At 53.7% G+C, this 20398-nt stretch overlaps 1 long non-coding RNA gene across 1 annotated transcript; it reads right to left on the reverse strand.

Moving 5' to 3' along the window:
• Positions 1-5936: 5936 nt before the first annotated feature.
• Positions 5937-17915, reverse strand: LOC114816894. Its single transcript, XR_003764698.2, has 4 exons — positions 17755-17915; positions 16846-17025; positions 6972-7098; positions 5937-6045 (listed from the first exon to the last, which is right to left on the reverse strand). It is a non-coding gene; the product is annotated as an uncharacterized LOC114816894 (long non-coding RNA).
• Between the last annotated feature and the right edge of the window lie 2483 nt (positions 17916-20398).

Here is a 20398-nt window from a genome sequence, read left to right on the forward strand (position 1 = left end):
ATCCCTTGGAGATGCCCTCGTGCTGAGGACACAGAATCTTTCCCTTTCTTGACCGCCAGAAGCATCCGTCGATGATTAGTGAACGCCGGGTCATCTTGCCGTCCCTGCTGACTCTTCCCCGAGATGGAATTAGCAGCCTGGTCTAGTGGATAGAGCGCGGGCCCGGGAGTCGGGAGGTCATGGGTTCTAAGCCAAGCTCTGCCTTGGGCAAGTCCCTTCACTTCTCTGTGCTTTAGTTCCCTCGTGTGGAAAATGAGACTGAGACTGTGCCCGACCTGTTTTGCTCATCTTCACCCCAGCGCTTAACAGATACCCTAATTATGCATTAATCAGTCAATCGATCATCTTTATTGAGCACTTACTGTGTGCAGAGCACTGTACTAAGCAATTGCCACTGTTCTTGTCTGTCCGTCTCCCCCGATTAGACCGTAAACCCGTCGAAGGGCAGGGACCGTCTCTATCTGTTGCCGATTTGTACATTCCAAGCGCTTAGTACAGTGCTCTGCACATAGTAAGTGCTCAATAAATACTATTGAATGAATGAATAAGCACCTGGGAGAGAACGCTCTGACAGAGTTGGCAGACGTTCCCTTTCCACAGCGAGCTTACATTTTAGAGGTTCCCCGTCCCCCAGCTCCCTTCTCCGAGCACCCCTTCCCTGCAGCTTCCCTCTCCCAGTCCCCCTACCTTGTCTCCCCTTTCCGAAATGTTTCTGACCACCTTCCTGGGACACGATCCTCTACAGCAGCCCTCAAGATGGTGCCAGGCCAGCGGTTTGCCCCGGAAGAGTTATGAGACGCTTCCTTCCTGCCCAGCCCCAGAGGACTAGAATCCTCGAGTTCGAACACTTGCTAGTAAAGCTCTCCAGAGCTCGGCATGGACAGCGACGCCTGGCTTTTCCGAGTCCCTCTCACGGTTCAAAAATTTTCCGGCCCGATGGAGGAATGGCGACGAGCTGCAGTTCGGGCCAAGTCCATCTTCGAGCCCGTCAGTAACGGAGTGTGCTCCCTTCCCCCCCCCGATCCCATCGGCCTTCCCGACTGGCACTCGCGGGGGAAGAACACGGGTTATTTTCCACAGAATGGGCTGGAAGGAGCCGAGGATGGGACAGCCGGGCGGCGAAGAGGAGATGTGACCACATCGGGAAACCGGCTAAATCTCAAGTCTCGCTGATCGTCGAGAACCGTCTCCATTTGCCGCGTGGGCTGTAAAACTCTCTAACGGCAATGGGGAGTGAGTACCGAATTAATCACCTTTCTCTGCGTGTCATTAACGAGCAAGGTTACGGCACATTCCGGGACATCGAGTTCCATCACCGTGGCGTTCAACCGTCATTAACTGACGGTGCTGAGTGCCGTGTTCTGAGAGGGGGCTTCGGCGGAGCTTTTTCTGGGGGATAGCGAAAGGGGATGGTAGATTTAGAAATCACTAAGCAACCATCGCTAGGGTAGATTCACTACAATCTGACTGGATGCAGACACTGTCCCACATGAGGCTCGTAGTCTGAGAGAGAAGGAGAATGGATATTTGATCCCATTTCACCGATGGCTTTAAAGCATTCCATCACCTTGCCCTCTCCCACCTCACCTCGCTTCTCTCCTTCTACAGCCCAGCCCGCGCACTCCGCTCTTCTGGTCCTAACCTTCTCACTGGGCCTCCATGTCTCCTCTCTCTCGCCGCCGACCCCTCGCCCAACTCCCGCCTCTGGCCTGGAATGCTTTTCCTCCTCAAATCTGACGGGCAATTAATCACCCCCAACCCCTTTCAAAGCCTTATTGAAGGCCCATCTCCTCCAAGAGGCCCTCCCAGACCAAGCCCCACTTTTCCTCAGCTCCCACTTCCTTCGGCGTCACCCTGACCTGCTCCTTTTGCTCATCCCCCCTCCCAGCCCCTTCGCCCTCATGTACATATATCTGTAATTTCATTTGTTTGCCGTGATGTCTGTCTCCCCGCTTCTAGACTTCAAGCTCACTGTGGGAAGGGAATGTCACTGTTAATTGTATTGTACTTTCCCAAGCGCTCAGTACAGTGTTCCACACGCTGAGCTCATCGGTTAACCAGGCAATGATATTTTTTGAGCATTTACTGCGTGCAGAGTACGGTACTAAGGACTTGGGAGAGGACAGGACAGAGCTGGCAGAATTCAGTCCTACTCATAGGAAGCTTCTGGTCTCCAGTGGGAGACAGGCATTATAATACAATACGGTCGGGGAAAGTGAACGAGCAGCGATGATTTTCTTGCACGAAATTACCCGATACATCGGTATCGGCTTGAATTTCACCTTCCCACCCAAACACACTCGCAGGCGGCCATCCACTCACACGCCCGGTGGATTCAAGAGGGTTCGATTTTTGTAGAGTTTATTTTAATCAGTGTCTTCATTTCACCTTTCTCCCAACAAATTTCTCCTCAGTGAACCCTTCACTCCAGATCTGAATTCTTGTGGTTTGAGGTCAGGGTCCCCAGGGCCGTGAAAATCCCGTTAACGGTCCGCTTAATTCCGCCAGCCGATTTGAGAGGCCACCTTCCTTCCAGAGGACGATACGACGTAGGACACCTTGGTAGCCCAGGCTCTGGCGGGAGGCTTGCTGGCTCGTTCCCCGGCCGGGAGTCATCCACGACCACAGACTCATTACACCCGCTTGGGGTGGGGTTTAACCTCGGCCGGAGAGGTCTCCAGCGGCCGCCCGGCCGCAAAACTGGTGGGGAGTCAAGGATGGAGCTCTTAACGGCTAAGGGTCCTGGACTACCCACTCAGATTGGCCACCCTGGGCACCGCACGGTCAGAACACGCCCGGCTGCGACCCGCATTAAGCCCTGGTGGAGTACGGGCGGTAGATATGCCTACCCTTAATGCCGCGGGGACGGGATTTGTGATGGGCAAGCGGTGGAGAAGCTGTCCAACAAGGGTAGGGCAGTGTGGCCAGCAGCATGGCCGTAGGGACCAAGATCTCGGAAGGGCTGGGAGGTGGCGGCGGGAATGACAGAGAACCCAGCCCTATTTACGGATGCTTGAAGCAAACCCGGGCCTGCGCTCTTTTCCCTAGACCAGCTTATCTCACCTCTTGAATTATGGGCCCAAATAGACGCGGGGACTTTGCTCTGATTCCTTCATAATCTTTCACACCTATCGAATGCTTAATAGACACCACAATCATTCTTGGTTCTTACGAGCAGCAACTAAGATTGGATTACCCGGCCTGCTTCAGGGCTCCCCGAGCACTGATACCCACAGCTCTCGCCTGCCGCGTGCCGCCCCATTTAGCTTTCCACCCCGAACGCCCCCGGCCCTGTCCTTCATTCCTTACCCTGTCCACCCTCATCGGGATTACCCGTGAGAAAAACTATGAGTTTTAATGAAGACATTTATTCTGTGCTTACGATGTGCTAAGTACCGGCGGGGATACAAGATTGGCGAATCAAACCCAGTCCCTGGCCCTCTCAGGGGTTCTCCATCTACCTAATCCCTGTTTTACAGATGAGGAAACCGGGGCCCAGAGAGGTCGTGACTTATCCAGGGTCACCCGCGTCAGGACCGTGAGTAGAACCCATGTTCTTTCTACTAGGTCACATTGCCCCCAGACTCCCCAAGCCCTTCCATCTGAAGCCCCAAGAAGACGGATTAAAGATGAAGCCTGGGACATTCATGCGTGTGTCCCACCTCGGTGAGCCTCGGTGAGGCTCCATCATGGGCAGGGAACTTGACTGTTTATTCCTTTGTATTGTACTCTCCCCAGCGCTCAGTACAATGCTCGCCACCATAATAAGGGCTCAGTGCGTACGACCGATTGATTGGATGATGCAGGGTGGGCTGGTGTTTAAAGAGTGACTCCTTGCCAAGAGGAGTTGTGGCCTAGTGGAAAGACACTGGAATCGGGAAGCAGAGGACCTGGATTCTATCTTGTCTGCTGTGTGACCTTGAACAAGTCACTTCACTCCTCTGTGCCTCAGTTTTCTCATCTATAGACTGGGGATTCGATACCGTTCTCCACCCTACTTAGACTGCGAGCCCCACGTGGGACGAGGATCGTATCTACTTAAATACCTCCTAGCGACTCTAGTACGGTGTCTGCGACTTGGAAAGCCCCTCACCACAATTATCATTATCGGGGGGGGGGGCTCCGTTAGGGGCCACTCGGCAGATGCACCGATGTCAATCCCAGATATCCTAAATCTGGCCAAGCGACCCTATTCTCTCTGTCTCTCTGACTCTGTCTCTCTTGCTTCCTCTCTCTCTCTCTCTCTCTCTCTCTCCTATTCGGGCATGTTTGGGTGAAAAGTTTCTCGTAGCTTCTCCAACCTACCTCAAACTGGCCCTGCCCAGCTGCGGGGGATTAAATCAGTTATGAGTTTTTCCTAGCAGTAAACTTTCTAAATAAACAGAACCTATCTGACAACTTTCCGTTCTGGGGTTTGGGAGCTTTACCAAGCCGTAATATTTTCGAAGTCCATTTCCATTAGGTTTCAATTTTCAATATTTTATAAGCAGAATTCTCCGGGAGAAGCAGAAAGCCATTGAAAAAATTGATCAAATTGGTAAAATCTGATGAAACCCAACCCCCGGCCACCTCCCTCCACTCTCTCTCTCTCTCTCTCCCCACGCCTCCAAAACCGTGTTTCGGCTGGGAAATCCAGTTGCAATTCCGAGAGATCTTCTGACGAGGGGGTTTAGAAAGCTCACGTTAAGGAAAATAGAACCTTTCCTCATTTCTCGCTTTCAAGTCACAGAAGGGAAAATACAATGGGAATTCGCATGAGTTTCAGGGAAAAAAAAAGATTTCTCAAACGCAGCTCTGAACAGCTGCAGTACGTTTAAGTGCTTACTATGTGCAAAGCACTCTTCTAAGCGCTGAGGAGCAGTAGTAGTTGAAGAAGGAGAATGAGGTGTAATAGTAGTAATAATAATAATGAGGGTATTTGTTAAGTGCTTACTCTGGGCCAAACACTGTTCTAAACCCGGTATATACAGTGAAATCAGGTTGTCCCCCATGGGGCTCACAGCCTTCATCCCCATTTTCCCGATGAGGTCACTGAGGCGCGGAGAAGTGCAGTGACTTGTCCCGCGTCGTACAGCTGCTAAGGGGCGGGGCCGGGATTAGAACCCACGACCTGTGACTCTCAAGCCCGGGCTCTTTCCTCTAAGCCACGCTGCTTCTCCCTGTAGTAGTAGTAGTAGAAAAACTAGTCGTAGTCATAGTAATAATAATAATTAATAAGAATCGTGGTATTTGTCCAATGCTTACTACGTGCCGAGCACTGTACGAAGCGCTGGGGCGGATACCGGCAGATCGGGTTGAACACAGTCCCTGTCCCAACTTGGTGACGCTCTCTGAAGCAACAGGCCTAGTGGAGAAATGAGGGCTTAATTCCACTAGGCCGGGTGGCTTCAGAGAGTCCTACCTCCCGCATCACCCCGGCGCTTGGATTTGTACCTTTTATTCACCCCACACTCAGCTCCACAGCGCTTATCTCCAGATCCGTAATTTATTTTAATGTCTGTCTTCCCCTCTAGACTGTAAGCTCCTTGTGGGAAGGAAGCACGTCCACCAACTCTCTCGATCAAACTGATTGACTGAAATGATCTCCGTCTTCAAAGAGTTCCAATTGTTTTAAAAAATGCAGATCGTTTCACGTACTTTCATCCTGATGGATCTTCTAAAAACCCTTACTGGGGGGGCTCTTTATTGCATTTTAGCATTCCCGAGGAATTAAATCTGATTTCCGGAGCGTAAGATGAAATCTCCAAGGAAAGGAGAAGGATCTTCCTGTTGTTTTTCCAGCCTTGGACCTATTTACCATACCAAATTCTATTTTCAATTTGACTCCCCATATAGATGGAGTTGATTACCAAGGGTGAAACTGTTTGGCTCATTATCCTTTAATTACCAAAGTGAATTATTACGGACGAGAAGACGGAACCTCAGAATTATGGAGATTGGATTCCAGTTCATTAAACAACCTCAAGTTTCTTTATTGTAGACTTAAGCCCGTCAGGAATTTTCTTCGGTTCAATCCGTCATCCGCCTATGGCCGTTGCTGGAAAGCTACGGGGAAAATCTACGGTGTTTCACATGGAGACATTTAGGTTAAACGAGCTCAGTTCTCCCCGTCCCCTTTCCTCCTCTCCTGGTCCTCTCCTCGAGGGACGACGTAGGCTACTGAAAAGCCACGTGTCTTCCAATTCTGCTGCTTCCCCTACCTATATTTCACTTCAGTGTCTGTCTCCCCCACTAGATTGTAAATTCTTTAAGGGCAGGGATCACGTCTATCAACTCAATCATTCTCTCTCAAGGGTAGGCCCGGAGAAAGTGTTCGATACATATCATCGATCGATTGATGTATGGACGGATTAAGACAACTAGTTTAGGAGGCGAGAACCTGGGTCCCGACTTTCTCTTTGAGTTTTCTCCAAGAGCAGAGACCACCTCCTGCTGAAAGGAGTCCGGAAGTCCCCCATTTGTTCTCCGTGGATCGGTCACCACCTCCTCGTGCACTGAGAAGAGGAGAAGCAACGTGGCCTAGTGGCAAGAGCGCGGGCTTGGGAGTCAGAGGTGTTGGGTTCTAATCCCGGCTCCGCCACTTGTCTGCTGTGTGACCTTTGTGGGCGAGTCAGCTCACCGCTCCGCGCCTCAGTTACCTCATCTATAAAATGGGGGATCAAGACCGTGACCCTCACGGGCGACAGGGCCTGAGTCCAACCTGATCACCTCGTGTCCGCTCCAGTGCTTAGAACAGTGCTCAGCACAAAGTAAGCACAAATAAATGAATGAATTTGGGACGTGTCCATAAGTTCTGGGGGGACTGAGGGAGGGGTGAATGCTTGGGATGAAACAAAGGGAAATGAGTGGATTATTGGCCCAGGATCCTCAGGAAGCCTGTGAAGGAAGGGACTATTATATACTACTTCTGTTGGCTTTTTAATGCTCCCAAGCATTTAGGGGAGTGCTCTGCGCAGAAAGTAAGCACTCACCGATCACGACGGCGAGAAGGAGGAATGAAAGTAGCAGCGGGTTAGGTGGGCAGCACCGGATGGCACACGATGGTCTTATCGGACTCCCTGACAAGGGATCTCACCTGGCCTGTGAGCGGGGAAACACCTCGGGGGAAAGGAATGTTTTATTTTGTTATTCAGTGATTCCCAAACCACAGGGCGTTCAACAAATGCCGCCACAGAATGATCACTCCAATGACAACTTCTCCGCCTCCTCCTCCTCCTCCAACACCACTGCTGCTTTACTACTACACTATTTCTGCTACGATTACTTGTCTTGTCTTATGCCATCGATTCATCGCCAACCCATAGCAGCGCCACGGACACATCTCCCCCGCAACGCTCCGCTCTCCGTCCGCCATCGGTGGCGGATCCAGAGAGATTTCTTAGTAAAAACCCGGCGGTGATTTACCACTGCCTCCTTCCGCGTAGGAAACTCGAGTCTCCGCCCTCGACCCTCTCCCGCGCCGCCGCTGCCCAGTACGGGGGCGTTTTGCTCGTTCTGGTCCTCTCGTTAGCATCAGCTTTGGGCCCAAAGAACAGCTAGATTAGATCTACACACCAAAATCTACACCGATGCAAAGTTACTCCAGAGTATTTCCATCACAGGGAGGGAAACGCACCTGGTCCAAACGGGTCTGAGAACCAGGGATTTGGATTCCAGTCCCCTGTTACTACCGGTCTGCAGTGTAACCTCGGGGTATGTCTCATATCCTTGCGGTGCCTCAGCGTCCTCACCATAAAACGGGTATTCTCAGGCCTGCCTTTATCTAGCTCACGGGGATCTTGCGAGGACAAGAGTGAGATTAGTTGTTACGTGAAAGTGCCCAAGAACATAAAAATGCGATACAGATATCAAGGTACGATTACCCCCGGCCGGCCTGTGTCGTGCCATCTAAATTTCCGTAGCTGGAGGGCAGGGGTGGCTTAGAGAGGGTAGAGCGTTGTTTTCACCATTTCGATTCTCTCATTCGGGGTTAGTGCTCGTGTATTCGGGTGCCACGATGCCGTGCCTCCTCAACCGCCCTCCATCGGCAGCGAAAAACCCGCTCCCAGGCGGAGAGTGCGTCGTCCTGGTTCAGAACCCGAAACCTCCCCTGTGTTTTCGTCAACCGATTACTTTCAGAAATCCGCTCTTTTATGTGAGTGGGTGACCCCCGGTGGAAACAGTTTCCTTAACTGATCTGTGTGTTTTCTTTACCTAGCGTGAGAAATTCCAGGCTAAAAACAAAGGGCGGGGATTTGTGGAAACATAACACGCAGTAACGTAGGTAGAATTTAAGTTTCCAGCAACGGTGAATCATGCGTTTCAATCTAAAAAGTCCTTCGCGGAGGCCCGTCCGGAGAAGTACGGTGGACGGGCTCCAGAAATTGTGAAAGGACCTTTATGTCGTCCCGAGGCCGCAAAATGGCTGTAAAGACAGGCCCGGGGTGGCGGAGAAATCGACAGGTTTCGCCTTCCGGGTAGAAAGCCGGCTGTCCGGGTGTCGAGCGACAAGGGCAGTCCGGGCTCTTTGAGAGAAGCTCAGAGACGGAAATCTCGGGAGGTTCGGCCGCCTTGGCCCCAAAACGTTCCTGTTGGGGCACAGCCCTTTCCGCTCTTCTCCCCGCCACTTCGGGGCAGATGCTCCCCGCCTGCTTGGACTTGGCCGCGTTGTACCTCACCGGGGCTTCGCCGCCATCTCCCAGCTCTTGAACTAATAAACGGGCTCCGTGAGAAGACCCGCGGGGTCCGGGTTCGGGGGGCATGGGGGCCGCTTGAGGGGGTGGGGGGAAAGCGGGGGGCCGGGAGAAGCCCTTCAGCAGAGGGAGGAGGAGGAGGGGACATCGTTCCCAAATGGAGGGCGCAACGCCCCCCCGCCCCGAAACGGCACCTTTGAGACATCCCTTCCCCGAGGCAGCCCGTCACTTGGAAAACCCTTAATTTTTTCCAGCTGCAAGGGCCGTCGGATGGGTAGCTGAGCTTTCATGTCTCTGGCGGAGTCATCCGGGGATCGGTTCTTTGACGAGCCATTTTATCAACAGACGCAAGGCCCCGAGCATAGAGTTCCTCTTGTGCCTCGGTCATGATGTCACAGGCGATTTCTAATTCCCTTTCACAAAGCTCCCCTTCTTCTGAGGCAGCAATTAGCCCCCTATTAATAAAGGACATTACGTTATGCTTATTTATTCTTGCTGCATGACATCACTCCGTCTAAATGGCCAGCCACAAAGCAGCTCACACTCCCCTCTGCTTATTACATCACAGAAGCTGATCGAACCTGGCAGTGTCACAGCTGTTTTCACAGCCCTGTTACCGAGGCCAGGTCGGGGGGCCGGGTGGGGGTTTCCTGCGCGGTGGCTTGGGCGGGGGGGGGGCGGTTGGACGATGAGGTCGGCGGGTGGGGGGCTGCTTCTGAGGTCCGGGCTGCAGGCATCTGGCCTTCTCCCAGACTCCTCAACAGCTTCAATCTAGGGCCGGCGGGGGGACGTGATTAGGTCTCTGTTGGGCTCGTAAACTTTGAAGATTAAAAGCAGCCTTTAACTACTGCCCAGTCCATCCCTCCCCAACCATGGTTCAGATTTTTTTTTTATGGTATTTAAGTGCCAGGCACCGTCCTAACCATTAGGGTAGATGAAGTTAGTCAGGTTCGACACCGTCCCTGCTGACGTAGGGGCTGACGGTCTTAATCGCCTTTTTACCGACGGGGAGACTGGGGCCCAGAGAAGTGAAGTGACTTGCCCAAGGTCGCGCAGCACATCAGCGGCAGAGCCGGGATTAGAACCCGGCTTCCCGACCCGTGCTCTCTCCACTAGGGCACGCTGCTCTTCATAGAGGGGTCCTCTTCTCTGAGTTTCTTGCACCGCTGAAGGTTATTCCAAGGCACCCTCCGGGGCCTGGGTGAGTATCATGCATTTGCAAAGCGCTCGGGAAAGGACAAGACAGTAGAGTCGGTAGACACCGTCCCTGCCCTCAATCTAGTGGGGGAATGGGGGTCAGCGAGGATGGGGGCTCCTTCCTGTCCGGCAAGTTGTGGACCCCTGAGGAAGGAGGCTGATGGCGAAGTCTAAAAGGACGGTCGGTCTCGGTTTAGCCGCTCACCACCAACCCGGAAGGCTCCGTAGCCACCCCTGATTGAGGCCCGCTGAGAACCGAAATGTTTCATCTGGGCTCGGAAGAGATCCGGAGCTGGTAGCAGTTATATGTTTGCGCTCTGGAGTAGATGGTACCTCTATCTATCTCTCCTCCGGAGGGCTCTGGAGGTAACAATAATAATAATAATGTGGGTATCTGTTAATTGCTTACTATGTGCAGAGCGCTGTTCTAAGCGCTGGGGGAGATACAGGGTGATCAGGTTGTCCCACGAGAGGCTCACAGTTAATCCCCCTTTTACAGATGAGGTAACTGAGGCCCAGAGAAGTGAAGTGACTCGCCCACAGTCACACGGCTGACAGGTGGCAGAGCCGGGAGTCGCACCCATGACCCCCGACTCCGAAGCCCAGGCTCTTTCCACTGAGCCACGCTGCTTCCCATCGATTTGTGCTGTGGGAGGCCGTGAGGTGGTGACCCCATTACCTGCCTGGGAGCTCTGGAGATAGTGATGGCATCATATGGTGACCGTAGGGCTCTTCCTGAGGTGACGTTATTATATGTCTGCGCACTGGAGGGTTCTTGAAGTAGCGATAAGTTTACCTGTGGCCCTTGGGCAGCTCTCAGGCATTAATGAGGGGAGATTTCCTCACCCCCACCCCGCCGGGCAAGCGTCTCCCAGAGGCGGGAGCAGGCCTGGAATGACGGTTTCAGATTTTCAGAAATCTCTGGGGAACATCTCCCCGTCCTAGAGGATTCTTCCACAGCAGCCATCCAAGCACTGGGCGTATTGGCCAATGCTTTCCATGTGAGTGGAAGGAAATTCAACCCATTTTGAGTGGTTAAGTGTCTTTTAAGGACTGGCAATAGCGGGAAGAGATTTAAACCCCTCGGCAGGGGGGTCGGAGAACATTCTATTTCCAGCTGCGGGGCGAGCTACATCTGGAGATCTTTTGGCATCCAGGGCCCCAGAGATCACATTCAGTTTCCAAAAAGCAGCGGCGAATCATCAGAGGAAAGGGACTCGCATTCCTGGACCTCCTCGAGAGAGGCTAGACCTGCCCGGGGAGAGTCGCTCTGGGTGATCGTTTTCCAAAGGAAATACTGTTTTTACCGCCGATCTGTCAACGTGAGCGGGACGGAGGCAGGTGGGCCGAACCTACATTAGGAATCCCACCCTTTCAGTCCCTTCCCTAAAACATATCTGACAGCCAGCATCTCAAACCTTTCCACACCTCTGCCCTGTCCCTTCACCCCTGGGGAATTTCAGGACCCCAAAGTCCAATCAGATGGGCAGAAAGGGGCACCCTAAGGGCAGCAGCTCTGTGCCGAAGCAGGGAACCAGCCTACAGACTTTGTGCCTGGCTTGTACAAGCCCAGTCTAATATTTTCCAGCCCTACCAGGCTCAAGTACAACCGAAAGAGCCAACAGCTAATCCCAGGCATCCCTCAGCCTTAGCGCAGCGCAAAGGACACAGGCCTGGGAGACCTGGTTTCTAATCCCCACTCTGCCGCTCTTTCACAGTTGCCTGTTGGGTGGCCTTGGGAAAGTCACCTGACTTCCCTTTGCCACAGTTTCCTCATCTGTAAAATGGGGATTCGATACCTGTTCTTTCTCCCCCTTAAACTAAGAACCCCCTGGGGGACGGGGAGCGTGTCCGATCCGACCGCACTGGACGGATCTCATCGCTAAGTCCGGTGCTCGGTAAGCATTTAACCAATACCACGGTTAGCGTTATCTCCCAGGTCGGCTCCAAAAAGAGACCGCCGGGTTTGAGGGCTACTCCCCCAAAAGGAGGTGTTGCTGGGAAAAAGAGAGACTCTGACTGAAGACCGCTGGGTCCTGGCTTCCATCAACCCGGCTGCCGTGCGTGCCTTTCATTAACAGTGTGACTCACTTCACGGGGTCTGCTGCCGAGCCACATAAATCTTCCTCCCCTTGGAGGCCCGGGGACCAACTGCAGACGCGCCGAGCGGACGGGCTGATCCCGGCCAGGCGTCCCGGCAGCGAGTGCCTCGGCCTTCCGGGAGTCGGGAGAGAGAAGGAAAACCCCCGGCTCAGCACTAAAGGGCAGGTGGATTTCCCCTGCCATAAGAATGGGGGTCAGTGTCGCTGGACAACTGTCCTCACAGCCTCGGGCTGCATCGCGGCTGGGGATGCGTAGCTCTTAAACCTGACAATCAAAATAGCCTCCAGAATGACGGCGGTGCTAATCAAAACCTTGCAAGGTAACACACGAACGAGGAATGATTTAGAAGTGAAGCAGGTTGCGTTGTGCTAAAGACTGAGTTTCTCTTCCTCTCCTCCATCTTTTGTAATATTTCTGAATCTAGCACGTACTCTAGATCCAGAACCGTTCCCGCTTAGGCCGTAAGCCTCAAATGGGACAGGGACTTTCTCGGACCTGATCAACTTCTACTTGCCCCAGTGCTTGACACGGAGCACGCACTTTCCAAATACCACGATTATTATCATTACGTTCTGATGATAGGAAGAAAAGATTCTCCTTTGGGAAAATTCCCAATTTGGGATTAATTCAAGGCAGGATATCATGGACTTGCACCCAATTAGAGGCTCTGTATTCCCAATAACTCTCGCTAGGCCCAGTGGGAGAGAGTAAAGAAACTTTTATCAGGATCCAGTTTTAGGTTCCTATCAGAACTAGCACATTCCCCACCCCGTCTCTCTCTCTCTCTCTCTCTCTCTCTCTCTGTCTCCTTCTCTCTTCCCCATCTTGCTTAACAACAACGTCAACCTCATCCTCCACATCTGAAGCCGCTTCTGGTAGCCGCCCTGAATAATTTCTGGCTTCCGCCTTAAATGAGATGAGTTTTCTGTAGTTCAAGCCGGTAAAAGTCTATCTCAGGATGATTTAAGATCCGTGGTGTCAGGGAGTCCCCCACAGTCACTGAGACAGGATCCTGAGAGAGACTCAAGATCACGGGATATATTTCCAAATAATCAGGCCTGCAACATACCGGGGGGGGGAGGTCAATTCCAAAGCGCAGAAAGGAAAAACCCAGGGGAAAGGCCGCGGGTCAGGGAAATCACCCATACCGTGACAGAAATACCCAAAGTTCCATCACCTTACAAACACATTTCTTCAGGGCAAAAAGGTGGGGGCGTTTCATCTAAGCAGAGTTCGAAAAAGGATACGCTTATAACATATAATCTTCCCCCGTATAAGAGGCAGCCAGTGAGGTTCCAGGGCAGGAGGAATAGATAGAGTCAAAGTCTCGCCCCTCGAACTTGAAAAAGGTTCTGCCTCAGGGGTTCTAGGAGCGCAAGGTTTTTGACTTCTGGGTGTTATAGTTTCCAAGGGAGGATTTCGTACTTCCTGTCCTCACTTCCTATCGGCTCCGCCTCCAAAATGAGATCGGACGGCTTCAAACCGCCTTCTCGGCTGATAATAGCTCGCACCACGTCAACCCTGCTTTTACCCTTTACCCCTAGGGATGGATGAACTCCTGGGTGGAAATGACTAGGGCCATTCGGGAAATTGCACCTCGGTCACCAGGAACCAAAAGCATATTTGACTAGCTCCCTCGGATCCAAAAGCATATTTGACCAGCTCCCTAACGGGCCATCCTTCCGATGTAGAAATCTTGGAGACGAGAAGTTAGCCGAAGGAGACGTAAAGATAAGAAGTGGGGACAACAGGAAATTCCATCGAAGCCACCCTCGATATAAAGATGCCCTGAGTTCAAGGCTGACAGGAGAGTCGTTAAATCACATGAAAGTCTCCAGTTAGAAGTAAAGATGGCCGGAGTTCAATCAGCGAAAGGAATATTCGGCAGCGACGACGTCCAGCAGAATGTCGGGCTCTCAGAGGACCCAGACCCAGAATCTCTGCCTCGGTGACAAGGCAGAGCTTCAGTCTAGCAGAGAGGATGCACAGGGGTCCCAAGGGCCCCTTTAAAGCTTGCATTTGTGAACTTTCATCTGAAAAGACCGTCTTGGGGTGCCGCAGGGGATCGCATCGGTCCCCGCTGGGGGGCATGTTGGCAGGAAGGACTCCCTGGAGTGGGGACGGCCGCCTAAGCCATTAGTGTGTTCTCCAGCGTGGCCATAACACACGTCCTCAGGCCGGAACAGGAAGCCTGCAGTCAGGAGCCAGTTGACACTTTGGAGCTGGCTTGTATTTTTTTTTTTTTTTTAAATGCCACTGGATTTGGGATCTCAGCTCCTCTGTCGCGGCCCAAGATGCCGGTAGGCTGAGCTGGCAGGAACGTCACAGAACCTCCCGTTGCCGTTCGGGGCACGGGCGCAGGGCTCTCTGCTTGGAATGGACTTGGAAACCCATTTTCGGGAACCATCTCGGAAAAGAGCAATCGGATTCCCCCCATAAATCCGATCGGTCGATACCGACTCGGGGGTCCCGGAGGGCTTCTAGAATCTTCCCGGGGTGGGTGATTTCGGCTTTATTAGGGAAGAAAAAATTAATCGGTGAAGGCTTCCTGGAGGAGATGTGATTTCAGAGGACTTTAAAGAGGGGGTGGAGAAGCAGCGTGGCTCAGTGGCAAGAGCCCGGGCTTGGGAGCCAGAGGTCATGGGTTCGTATCCCAGCTCTGCCACTTGTCAGCTGTGTGACTGTGGGCAAGTCACTTCACTTCTCTGGGCCTCGGTTCCCTCATCTGGAAAATGGGGATTAACTGTGAGCCTCACGTGGGACGACCTGATTACCCTGTATCTACCCCAGCGCTTAGAACAGTGCTCCGCACATAGTAAGCGCTTAACAAATGCCAACATTATTAGTATTATTATTATTATTAGTCCGGTGCGTTTGAAGGAGGGAAGGAGCTCCAGACCGGAGGGAGGATGGCGGTCAAGAGAGACGAGAACGAGGCACAGTGGGAATGATCACTTGAGAGTAGTGAAGCAAGTAGGCTGGTAATAATAATAATTATAATGGTATCTGTTAAGCGCTTACTACGTGCAGAGCACTGCTCTAAGCACTGGGGTAGGTACAGGGTAATCAGATTGTCCCACGTGGGGCTCACATTTTTTAATCCCCATTTTTACAGATGAGGTCACTGAGGAGGCACAGAGAAGTTAAGCGACTTGCCCAAGGTCACCCAGCAGACAGGTGGCGGAGTCGGGATTAGAACCCACGACCTCTGACTCCCAAGCCCGGGCTCTTGCCACTAAGCCGCGCAGCTTTAATAACAATAATAATAACAGCGGTATTTAGTTGGTGCTTTCATTGCCGAGCAGTGTACCGAGTACTGGGTGGATACAAGATAATCAGATCGGACACAATCTAAGTGGGAGGGAGGACAGATATCGAATCCCCATTTGACAGATGAGGAAACTGAGGCACCGAGTCACGAAGAAGGCAAGTGGCAGAGCTGGAATAAGAACCTAGGTCCACTGGCTTCCAGGCCCAAGAGAGAGAGCGGCCTGCTCCCCTCAGATGGACGGAGAGATGCCACTCCCCAGACCCAGCTGTGCTTTCCGGCACCTGGGGGGTGTCTCCACCCCGGGGAGAGCTGAAACGACTTCTCTGAGGCCAAGGAAAATGAAATGAGTCCCCAGGCCGGTGCCAAGAGAGTCAGGTAATAACTCTCTGGCTGGCTGAAGGTTTTCTGGGCAAGCTCCGCTCTCGGGAGAGACGCCGGCGGCGATCCCGGACCCGTTTCTGGACAGAATTACCCCGGGTGGTGGATCAGTGGGGAGCTCGGGCTGAAGAACCACTCGCCGCAGCCTTCTCTGCCCCCTCGGGGCGGCTACGGGGGGGCTTCGCCGGGGTAAGGAGGGCCCGGAAGCCTACTCCCGGCCGTGCGAGTAGAACTCGACAACGCCAGTGCCTGGCCCATCGCCCCCTTGACGCGCACCTCATCCGTCACGGGCCAGGCTCTCCGCTCCGCCAGGCCCAGCGATCCGGCCACACCTTCCCCACACGAGTCACTGCCCGCTGGCAGAGGCAACCGGGCTCGTGTCAGCTTCGATCCCCGAGGCCTCGGCCGGGCTTGGGGTTACATCCCCTGCCAGGAGCCTCAAGGAGGATCAGGACCTGCGGGTGACCCCGGAAATGAGGCCCCGTTCCCGGCCCGCGGTAGCCAAGGGGAGGCCTCGGCTGCCAGGGAAACGTAAGCGACTCAGCGTTGCGGACTCTGTTCGGGGAAGACCAGGGATGGAAGGAGGAGAGCGGCCTCTTGGACGCTTGGGAGTCCCGTCCCCCCTCCTTTCCTCTTTTCCCGCTCCCTTCTCCATCGCTTGACTTGTTCTCTTTGCTCTTCCCCGCTCCCAGCCCCACAGGACCTATGTACGTATCTGTCATTTATTTATTTGTATTGATATCTCCCTCCCCCGGCCACTCTAGACTGTAAGCCCGTTGTGGGAAGGGAACGTGTCCGTTAGTTGTTGTATTACACTCCCCCAAGCCCTTAGCACGATGCTGTGCACACGGCAAGCACTCGATCGATACGACAATGAATGAACAACACTGAAAAACTAGGTGATGGAAGCAGCCGGGGTTTCCCGTCCGGCAGCCACAGACGAGCTTTGGTCCCGAGTCCGTGCGAAGGGGGTCGATGGCCCGGTTCCCACCGGGACCCCCCACGCTCTCTCATCCTCACTTACGGCCGGTTCCCGACGGGACACGGAGTGCGACGGGAAAGGAGGCGAGTGGGTCAGGGACTGGCTCCAAACTGATCACCACCTATCTACTCCGGCTCGGAACAGCGCTTGACACAGACGTGAGCACTTAACAAGTACCACGATAATAAGACCGATAAACCACAGGCAGCCGTCTATGACCCTTAAGACGACACGCGCGTTACCTCAAAGCGCAGCGCGGCCGGTTGGCGTCATCTGGCCGCCGTGGTGTGGAAGTCCAAGAGTCGGGCCCGGTGCTAGCACGTTTTTCCCGGGCAGCCCGGTCCCACCGGAGCTGCCCGACGGCTAGCCTTCCCCTTCGGTGCCTGGTCAGAACCGTAGGAGGCGGGACGGGAGCGACCGTGCTGAAAATAAAAGATAACAACATAAGGGCGAGGGGTTCTATACCACTATTAAACGGGGACGGGTCAGTGAGTCGGGTGTAGGTGAGGTTGCTCGTGGCTACTGGGGATGAATGAATAAGGAATGATCGAAGGACTGATTAAATAAATGATCGACTGCGGTGTGGCCTAGAGGATAGAGCACGGGCCTCTGAATCAGAAAGACCTGGGTTCCAATCCCAACTCCGCCACTCGTCTGCGGGGTGACCCCGGGCAAGTGGCTTAAATTCTCTGGGCCTCAGTTACCTCAACTGGAGAATGGGGATACCTGTTCTCCCTCCTACTTAGGCTGTGAGCCCCACGCGGGACAGGGACCGTGTCTGCGACCCGATTGACTTTTACCTGTCCCGACTCTTAGAACGGCGTCTGATACGTAGTAAGCGCTTAACTTGAAAACCTTCCCTACAGGAATAGGATCGAGGCAGCAAATGCTTCCGCGGGAGTCGGTCGAACGCATTCATCCCTTGGCCCGGGTCAGGGCGTGGCCCCGGGCCGCAGGCCATCGAAGCCTGACCGACAGAGCATCGAACGCATCAGCCCAGAGCCGCAACGGAGAGGAGCGCGTGAAGGAGTCGGGGGAGGAGCAGCTGCAGTTGGGATGACTCCCCAGTTGAGAAACCGAGGGACTCCTTTCCCACGAAGGCAGGAAACAACCTGAATAAATAGGCCATCAAAACCAGTCACGGATCTTACCGGGCTGAAACCTGGGACTCCCCAAAATAACCCAGGAGCCAATCTGCAGAGCGGGCCCCGGCAAGTTCGGATTTGGCAACGGAGGGTCAGGTGGTACCGACCACCACGACGTTGAGAGAACCGCCAACGGCGCCTAACTTTCCGCTTGGTGTTCGGTGATGATCGACCGCAGGCCTTGTGGTGATCTGAGGGGAGGGGTGGGGAGTGGAGGGAGACGAGCCGTCGAATTCTAACGGCAAGGATAGAACCAACGGCCAGTGGCCTCTACTCCGTCCTAATCCTCCCCGACCTCTCGGCTGCCTTCGACGCTGTCGACCATCCCTTTCCCCCGGAAACGGCGTCCAACCTGGGCTTCGCTGACGCCGTCCTCTCCTGCTTCTCCTCATCTCTCTGGCCATTTGGTCTCCTTCGCGGGCTCCTGCTCTGCCCCCCGCCCTCTAACCGTGGGGATCCCTCAAGGTCTAGATCCCCTTCTGTTCTCCATCCACACCCACTCCCTGGCAGAACTCAGTCACTCTCATGGCTTCACCCACGGCCTCTCCGCGGATGATACCCGAATCTCCATCTCCGGCCCTGATCTCTCTTCTTCCCTGTAGTTTTTCATTTCCTCCTCCCTTCAAGACCTCTCTACTTGAATGTCCTCCCGCCACCTCGAGCTTAACGAATCTAAAGCAGAACTCCTCATCCTGCCACCCAAATCCTGTCCTCCCCCTGCCTCTCCCATCACTGCAGATGACACCGTCGTCCTTCCGGTCTCACAAACCCGGAACCTTGGCCTCCTCCCTGACTCCTCCCTCTCGCCCAGCCCACGTATTCATTCCCGTCCGAGGACTCTGCGCTGGAATGGGACGACAGCTGAAACGTGCAGTGGGGTACAGAGGAGGTGGTGTTAAATATAGCAGAGGCGTGAGCGCCATCGTCATAACTGTCGCATTCGTTGAGCGCTTACTACGTGCCCAGCTCTGTGCCCAGCACCGTGGTAGACCCAAGATAATCAGCTCCAAACGGAACTCACCGTCTAAGGGGAAGGGCGAACGCGTATTGAACCCCCGTTCCGCGGACACGGAGGAGTTAAGTGACTTACCCAAGGTCACACAGCAGGTAAGTGGCGGATGTGGGATTCGAAACCAGGTCCTCTGACTCCCGGGCCCCCGCTGCTTCTATTCAGACCAGATCTTGCGTGCAAAACGTGTTTCTTCGTAGTGGCCCCTCATCTGCCAAGGATTCAGCCAGCTGGCATTCTATTCAACCATCCAAGAGCTCTGCCCACCCAGGAAGTAGATGATTGAAGGGGGACTTCATCTTTGATTGGGAATAGGGCCAGATAGCGTGGGAGGAGGAGACCCAGGCCTCTCAGTGGGCTGCTCGCAGAGCATTTTCAGGGCTGAAAACTGCAGGCAGAGGATGATGCTGTAATTAGGGTAATAGAAACAATTGCCGGGGATCAGAATAAAACTTAAAAGGCTGCAAATCCTCTGAGAACCCACTTCCAAGCTGCCATGCAAACGCAGATTCTGAGTCCAGCTCTGCCAAGTGCTTGCTGTGTGGCCTTGGGCGTGACTTCTCAGCGCCTCAGTTTCCTCATCTGCAAAATGGGAATTCAACCCCCATTTCCCCTCCTACTTGAACTCTGAGCCCCACGTGGGACAGGGACGGCGTCAAACCTAATAAACCAGCATCTACTCCAGCATTTAGAACGGCGCTTGACACACAGGAAGCTCTTAACAAATACCATAAAAAAGAATCACAGCTGGGCTGCTTCCAGATTCTCTGCGGCTCGTGGGAAGACCGTTCTAACCTCATCTGCCCCTCATAAAGAGCCCTCAGTATTCAGTCAATCCACTGATCAATGATATTCGGTGAGTACCTACCGGGTGCAGAGCACGGGACCGAGTCGTCGGAGTAGAAAAAAATCGGATGGGGAGAAACGCTCCCTGCCCACAAGGAACGTACAGTCTGTTGTCGAAGCCCAGAAGAGGATGATTAATTCTCTGGGTCTGGGGAAGTGACGCCGGAGAACGGCCGACCGGCAGAAATCGCTGCACCGCTCCACCGGAAGCAGGCCTACACCAGGAAATTATCTGGATATTCCGCCCCGCCTCAACGACACACCGCGGTTGTGAGGAACCAGATGGCTCCGTTGACTGTGCTTTCAGGGCCTGAAATTTCTCGCGAAGTTGAGTGTTTTTCGGTCTGACTTTCAGACGTCTTGCTAGCACATCTGCTCCGGGGCGAGGGGTAATTAAAAAAGGCTTAGCCTTGCAATCCCGGGTCCTTCCCCAGTCCAAGCCTTCAGCTTCTCAACCTTTTCCAAACTCCAAGCCCAGACAGGAGCTTTCCGGCCCATCCGGAGAGCGTTCGCCGAGCAGCTGAAAAATCACACGCTCCGTGCTGGAATTCTTTTCCATGATCTCTTTCTCCCAACGCCCGTTCTCCCTCACTGAAGGCGAGCCCGTGGCTCAACGGCAGAATTATCCACCAGTGAGCACTGCAAAGACACCTTCGCTCCGCAGAAAAGCACGAGCTTCACGACTCACTTCCAAGAACCTAGATTTTTTCCTCCGACAGAAACGTTTAAGCCCTTTTTATCGTATCGCGACCTTTCGACGAGACCCGGGCCGAGATGGGAAAACGAATGGGGCCA

The sequence above is a fragment of the Ornithorhynchus anatinus genome, chromosome 15 (assembly GCF_004115215.2).
Source record: "Ornithorhynchus anatinus isolate Pmale09 chromosome 15, mOrnAna1.pri.v4, whole genome shotgun sequence".
NCBI classification, from domain to species: domain Eukaryota; kingdom Metazoa; phylum Chordata; class Mammalia; order Monotremata; family Ornithorhynchidae; genus Ornithorhynchus; species Ornithorhynchus anatinus.